We start from the raw sequence: 8,469 nt of genomic DNA, 5'->3' as shown, positions 1-8,469 counted from the left end.
AATGAAAGTTCAGGTTTTATAAGCCCTAATACTTTTCAAAAGAGTTTATCAAGAGAGGCTATACTTAATCCCCAAAGAGGTTGCGATAGAAGGCTTTTGACAGTAATGCAGGTAATATTTATATACAGTGAGATTTGTATCTTTTAGACTAAAATTATTTAGGCATAAGTCTTCCAGGTTTTAAACAGAGTTGGTGCCATTTCACCAGTCATATAGCATAAAAACTTGCTATGGCAAGTAAGCTATTCTGGCTAATGGAATTGGTTCGCAGAATGCATTATGCCCATTGTTTAGAGAGCCTACATGGCATGCCTTATTTCTTGACAGTATTTGCTATGATGTGGAACCAACTATGTTTAAATTAAGACTATATATATTTTTGTAATGATGCAAAGCTTAACTAGCCTGTATAATAATATTTTTATAATTTGCCTTTTGAGCACATTGTTTTGTCAGATATTAAGTTTAACTTGCATGTTTTCTCTTTACAAAGTACCTGATCAAGTACAATAATTTGTTACCTCATAGTCACTGTAATTACATTTATATTTATGTGTTATATTTTCTGTTCTGATCAAGTCTTAAGCTTCAGTCTTGTTAGTGTCCATGCAGATAAACAGAGATTTCTACACATGAATATTTTGCTAAGCAGGTTCTTACTGTGAAAAGTTATCTAAAATTGAAGTATGATTGTATTTTATATTACACCCAACATGGAGCACTTACTATTCCTTTCTGTGTGTGTAGTGCCCAGTGCAGCGAGTAAGCATTTGCAAGTTTCCATAATATGAATGATTAATGTTAGTAGTCAGCCATGGTAAACACTACAACAGGTCGAAAGCAAGTAAACAAGACAGTGTTGGGTGCTTTGAAGCAGCACATCTAGGAATTTAAATTATGGAGACTATTTTGCAATTATGTAAGATCTTTTACTGTGTAAAGTTTAATTGCCTGTATTTTGGTCAACACTGAATCTATGAGGATATTAAAAAATTAAAAACAAAAACCCAACCTTTCCTACATTGCTTGGTCACTAGACTGCCATGAATGTGTGAAATGATCTCACTTTAATTCAGTATATTACCATGGTAACACACTCTCTCTTACTAGTTTAGAAACCCTCCAGGCTATTTTCAAGAACATTAATTCTACACTAGTATACAATAAAGACATTAAAAGACCTAGTGTCGAAGTAACTGTTTAAATGTTTATGATGTTGCTCATAGAAGCATGCCCATAACAAAGGTCTATTTATATTGTTTTCCTCCTAATATAGTGCTACACCAAATAAACATATTGTTTATAAAATAATAGAGAAATCCATGACTAGATAAATTCACTGTGCTTCTGTTGCATGCTTACCCCATCCCCACAATTTCTTCTTTCTTGCTGATTTTTTTTTTTTTACTCTAACAGTTATATTTTGAAAACCAGTGTCAATGTGACTGTTTAGCCCAAGCATGGAAGGGTATTGTTTCTCTCAGTTTTCTCCAGCTCTCCCATAAATATGCATTGTTTATTTTGCTCATAGTATAATATGATATGTTGAGATTAATCTGCATGAAAGTCTAAAATGCACATACTTTTTTTTGTTAAGCATGCAAGACTAACTTTAGGGCACCCATACCTTGCTCACATACACATTGCATGTTTTCTTAATGTAAGTGAGTTACAAGAATTGAAATTAGCGTTTGGATACAGTCAGTAATTTAATATCTTAGATGAAGTAGAATTGATTGCAGTATGTAGAGCTGCCTTACTGGGTCAGACCACAGGTCCATCTAGTCCAATTAAGTGCTTCTCAGTAGCATGTACCAGATGGTAAGTGAATATTTATGCAGGTGTAGTAGTGAAAGAAGGTGTTTGGCTTAAAAGATTGATAAGGAAATGGGAGTCTCAGTTGCAGTAAAATAAATTTGATTGAATGATGATGTGAAAATTGTGTGTGAAAATGTGAACCAAATACACCTGAAACCAGTAATGTTTCCTTGAGGCCTCGGGTAACCCAAAGCAAAAGCTCTGTTATCCATCTTAATGCAGTGTTAACTCTGAAAAAGGTCAGTCACATTTAAATGTGGATATCACTTATCATCTCAGCTTTAAATATTTGGGCAATATACCAATGCTCTTTTTTTGTCAAAACCCCATACTTGTATGTTTCCTGATTGCCAGAACCTCCAACTCGCCATGTAAGTTTATTCATACAAAAATCTGTAGCCTTTTGAGAAGCCTAACATATAGTCTGGGTCAATGGCATTTTATATCAAGATAAATAACAAGGAAACTACTGAAAAATTATGTTTAAATAAAAATACAGATGAGCTACAGAAGAATTTCCATAGTTTCTTAGAATTCAGGAGCCTTATCATAGAATTTAGTTCCAGCTGGTGGTGTACTCTGTATATCATAATACCAAGATACTGTCTGAATGTCATAAGTGACATAATAAGGATAAATATAAAAGCATACATTTTGATTTCTTTTCCACACTGCTATATTGTCATAGGGTGCCTATACATGAGCAACTAGTAGACTTGATTAATCAAGTCTGCTGGAGCGTGGTAATTTACCGTGCTCCGGCAGACTGCAGCATCTCGTGCATCATCATCCCTGCACTTCAAAATGGCAGCAGGGGCACTTTAACTAAAGCCCACAGACACTTCTGGTGCTTTACTTAGAGCGGCTCTGAATGCCCATATTTACAACAAAAGGTTTAAAACAGGTGAGGAAAAGTTTGTGGTTATTTACTCATTGAATTTGTGGGTCTGTTGCACAATTGTTTAATGTATTGAAAAGTTATGTAGCTAAATCTAGCATTCAAGATTGAGCATGTGTTTAGATAGAAACAGAAGTAGTATGGATATGTGCATGGAATAAAGTCTAGAATATAAAATAATGGAATAATTTCTAAGTAAGTCTAAATCTTACCTGGATTTCTGTCCAAACCTTCTTACAGTTTCCAGACAAACCTTTACTCCTAAAAACTCCTTTTTATTATACATGCTTTGAACCCAGCTTGGCTACCTTGCTGGGTGTATGCATTTAGAGCCCAAGAGTTTTGGTATGAGCTGGGCTCAAATACACCTACTTTAACATAACGGCTAAAGGCTCAGTTGCAGACTTGGGGTTTTAATGGTCTCCAGTGTCACCCCTGATTCCTAAGGCTGTATTTTTCTGGTCTTTCTGTCAAGTCATGCCTACTTGCTCTCTGTGTACTGGAAGATACCTGCTGAATTATGTACCTCAGTTTGTCACAAAAAGACTGAGTTTCATCCAAACAGACTTCCTGCAAAAACTCAAAAACATAGACCATCTTCCCAGCAATATCCTCCTATCCACCATGGATGGCAGTAGCTTATACACCAACATCCCACACCAGGATGGCATCCAAGCCTGCCTCGCGTATCTGCAAGAGCGAGATTACAACTCAGCGTACAGACCTCAGGATATCACTGAAGTCATATACTTTATCCTTACACATGACAATTTCAGTTTCAACAACCAACACTTCCTCCAGACCATGGGCACAGCTATGGGCACCAAAATGTCCCCACCATATGCCATCCTTTTTATGGCCAACCTAGAAGAAGAATTCCTCAAGAGCTGTATCATCAAACCCTTACTATACTTGGTATACCTAGATGACATCTTCATCATTTGGACCAAAATCCTGCAGTCTCTGATGGATTTCCACTAAAAATTCAACAGTCATTACCCCTCCATCAGTCTATCGCTTGAATACTCTAACACCAGCATTTCCTTTTTGGACGCCATGATCAATATCCAAAATGGTAATATTCAAACCACCACATATAAGAAACCCACAGACCAACATACATTTCTACACAGAACCAGTAATCACCCTAAGCACCAAGAAAGTTGTAATTTACAACCAAGCTCTTCAATACCACCAAATTTGCACTGAGAAGAATACCTGTGGTTGCCACCTCACAAATCTCAAAAGGATTGGCACTTTGGGGTTTGGCTCTGGTGAGAGACCCATGGGCAGAAGCCCGTCACACCCCTGTGAGCCCGGCACCCCGGCAGACACGTGGCAGACCCTGACCTTAATCCCCAGCACAGCCAGGAGGTAGGCGGGGCCCATGGTGGGTGGGAATTAGACAGCTGTGGGAGGCAGCCGAGAGGATCCGAGGAGGGTTGTGCCCCCACCCGGCTCCTACTTGGCCCAGCCCCACAAGAAGCCATGCGACTGGTGCCACCTGGTGTATCAGTTAGAGGAAGGGGGGGCACTTATCTGTCCCCCACATGGACAGGATTAAAAAGGGCCTGCCAATGGTAGAAGCCACGCTTTGGGGGTCCGGCTCTGGCAAGAGACGCATGGGTGGGAGTCCTTCATGCACCCGTGAGCCCAGGAACCCCCAGCAAACGCAGGGCGGACCCAAACCTTGAGCCCCCCAGCACAGCTGGGAGGTAAATGGGGCTCGTGGGAATTAGCTGCAGGAGGCAGCTGACAGGAGCTGAGGAGGGTCATGCCCCCACCCAGCTCCTACTTGGCCTAGTCCCCCCAAGAAGCCACATGAATAGAACATGCAAACAGGCACTGTCTGAGCCCGGGACACGAGTTAGCGTGGGAGTTCTCACAGGAAGGTGAGCCTGAAGAGATGGGTTGGCAGAATAATAGCCCAGACTACTACCTGTACCATGGTGGGGATATGCCACACCCCAAAGATCCCCTTTGTGACCGGACCCCGCCTTCCCCTCCGGTACCTCTGAGGCCTCCACCCAGACGCAACCTATGGTTCCAGCCTTCACTGAGACAGGACTTTCGGCTGTGGGAACTACCTGACACGATTGCGGGCACATAGGATCAGGAGCAATGACACACCTCGTGGTGAGGTTTGCTCCGTATTGGAGTCTCTGGAGTGCTGGATAAGGGAGCTTCAGACTGAGGTATAGAGGCTGCATGCCATCAGGGATGGTGAAGAGGAGATTAACTCCTGCTGGCAGGCTCTTCATCTGAAGAAGGAGGAAGAGCTAGGTTGGCTGCCAGGACAAGGGTGGACAAGAGGAGCTCCCATATTGTCCAACCAGGGGTCCCTTGGACAAAGAGTGTCTCTGGCCCCAAAGCACGCTGCACTAGGGTCACTGCCCCCTTCCTCCCCCCTACAGAAAGCAACATTCTGAGGGATAGCCAACACAGCTTTGGTGTGGGTAGGTCTTGCCTGACCAATCTCATTTCCTTCTATGACCAGGTGACACATCACCTGGACAAAGGAAAAGAGGTTGATATAATATATTTGGACTTTAAAAAAGCCTTTGACCTGGTGTCTCATGATGTCCTCATGGCAAAATTGGGGAACTGCAGCTTTGACAACCTTATGGTCCAATGGCTGTGGAACTGGCTCCAAGGTTGGATCCAGAGAGTGGTAACTGGAACCAAATCAACATGGTACATAGTGACCAGTGGTGTACCCCAGGGCTCCATTCTCGGATCTGTACTCTTTAAGATATTTATAAATGATCTGGACTCTGGTGTCAGAGCAGACTGGCTAAGTTCACTGACAACACCAAACTATGGGGAAGTATGGTCACACTTTAGGATAGGCTGGTGATCCAGGCCAGCCTTGACAGGCTCGCAAGATGCGGAGATGAAAACCTGATGGCATTCAATATGAAGAAATGCAAGGTGCTCCACCTCAGGAGAAAAAACCCGCATCACACTTACAGGCTCAGCAGTGCTACACTTGCTATCACCATGACTGAAAGAGACTTGGGGGTCATGACTGACCACAAGATGAACATGAACCACCAATGCGATACTGCAGCCAGCAAAGCAAACAAAACTCTGGCTTGCATCTCAAGCAAGACCCAGGAAGTCATCCTCACACTGTACTTGGCCTTGGTGAGACTGCAGCTGGAGTACTACATCCAGTTCTGGGCTCTACAATTCAGAAAGGGTGTGGAGAAACTTGAAAGAGGTCAGAGGAGAGCCACTCTCATGATCAGAGGCCAAGAGAGCAGGCCTTATGAAGAGAGGTTAAGAGCCATGGGACTCTTCAGCCTGGAGAAGCGTAGGCTCAGGGGTGACTTGGTGGCAGGCTATATAAAGGGTATGTATGTATCAGGAACTGGGAGAACATCTGTTCACCAGGGCACCCCAAGAGAAGACAAGGTCCAACAGTCACAAACTCCTGGAAGACCGTTTTAGGCTGGACATAAGGAACAACTTTTTTTTACTGGCCAAATCCCCAGGGCCTGGAATAGACTCCCCACCAGAGCTCATGCAAGCACCTACTCTGGACACTTTCAAGAAACATTTGGATGCCTATCTTGCTTGGATCCTGTGACCCTAGCTGACTTCCTGCCCCTTGGGCAGGGGGCTGGACCCAGAGATCTTGCGAGGTCCCTTCCAGCCCTAATGTCTATGAAATCTGTGACCTTCAGCCAACAAGGACACTCCTCCAGAGAGATGGATTGCACTTTTGGAAGAGCCACCTAGATACCACATGAAGATTTGCTGCAGTACAAAAGGAAAATCCCCACAAATCGCACACCATTAGTTATGACATATCACCCTTTCCTGGAACCTACATGGAAAATCCTTAAACAGTTTCAGTCCACACTAGAAGAAGACCCAACTCTTAAAGAGATCTTTCCAGAACCACCCATCCTAGCCTTTAAACAAGCACCAAACTTTGCTAACCTCATCACCAGAAGCAAACTTCTTATGACTCAAACCACACTGAATGGATCCAGACCATGCCAGGACAAGAAATGTAAAACCTGCCAGCACATCTCCACCACCCCTACAATAACTACATTCCACAACAGAACCATCATAATTCCTGGATCTTACACCTGCACCTCCAGAAATATTATATATCTTATCCAGTCACTAAATGCCCTGATGGAAAATATGTAGGAGAAACAAAACGACAACTGTGCACCAGAATGAACGAACACTGGAAATCTATCAAAGATGAGAATACCTGCGAGGGCACGCTTCTCACAAGACGATCACTCTGTAGCAGGGCACTAAGATGTGCCTGCTTCTTAAGGATGAAGAAGCGCCAAGCAGAGCTCCCCAGCTGCAGGGTGTTGGGGTAGCAGCCTAAGGGAGCAATTGGCCACACCTGCCAAAATCACCTGACCAGCAGGAGGCAGGGTTCTGAGATATACAAGCCCAGATTGTAGTTAGCAGATGCACACACTGGCAAATGACAGGGAAGGAGTTCCTGCCTACTGAAGCTACTTGAGACCTGGTGCTGCCTGCCTAGCTCTCCCAGTAGTGCCTGCTCTGCTATCTGGGTGCTACATGACACCTGGGAAATTCCCTGTGTAACCTAGAATAGGGGCATGTTACTCTGAGTGGAAGTTTGTCCCCTTTAAAGAGGCATAGCACTGTTGTTATTGTTAGTATTCAATTTATATCCTAGGGGTTTGTGTTTGTATTCATGTTTATCCCAGAGGATCAGGGTGAAGCTAGAAGGGTGGGGTTTGGAGGCCTCAGTGCCTGAAGAGAAAGGGCATATGCTTAGGTAGAGCCCACTGTCGGGCACAGTGAGCGGAGAGCCACAGGGGTGCGGCTACAGGGGCGCAGTGAGCCCAGAGTGCCACAGGGACGCAGAACCAGGTACCCAGGAGAGAGGCACTGACCCAGGCATCCGAGAGAGAGGCACAGAAAGCCAGTCACCAGAGAACTCTGTGCCTACATGTTGCAGAGACACAGGAACCAGAGAGTTCAATGCCAGGGGTGTATAGAGTTGATGACGATAGTAACACCCATGAGGCATGGGACATGTGTTGGGAAGGTTGGAGCATGTATGCAGTGTCCGGTATAACTGGGTGCGTGAAGGGCAGCCTTCCACTTAATGAACAATTTAATTATTTACTAACAAGGCATGGCAGGAAAGATAGGCGGGCAGACTACCCAAAGCAGGTAGATAGGCTGACAGAGGTCAGCCTCAGGATAACCCCCTGTCACACGCTCCCTCTCCAGTCTCTTTTCTAATCCTCATGGGGAATTTACAAAACACCTTTCATAGATGAGCCTACAAACTTCCTTTCATAAATCTACTGGATACTAAAAATCGTGGACTCAATATAGACATTGGATTTATGATGCATTACAACCTGCCTGATATCTGATTCACCAGGTACCTGTCAAACCTGACCTTTTACACTTTTCTTCCCCCTTCCTCTTTCTGCCCTCTTCTCCCCTCCCCTCCCCTCCTTTTTCTGCTTTTTGTCTTCCTAATTTCCAGCTATTTCCTTTTTCACAGACAGCCTCTTTTCTTCCTTGACTCACTATTACTGTAGAGTCTTCCTGACTCACCTTTGGCTCTTTTCCCCCCTCCCTTCTTCTCCCTCCCTTCCCTGCTTTACCTTTTGTCTTCCTATTTCTACCTATTTAACATTCTCATTGACATCCTGTCACACATTTAGCTTCTCTCATTCCTTGGAGTGTCAGAACAGCAGAGACTTCCTATTCCTGAAGAAGGGTGACTA

The sequence above is a fragment of the Alligator sinensis genome, unplaced genomic scaffold (genome assembly GCF_000455745.1).
Source record: "Alligator sinensis unplaced genomic scaffold, ASM45574v1 scaffold281_4, whole genome shotgun sequence".
NCBI classification, from domain to species: Eukaryota; Metazoa; Chordata; order Crocodylia; family Alligatoridae; genus Alligator; species Alligator sinensis.
This window is presented reverse-complemented; position numbering follows the sequence as displayed.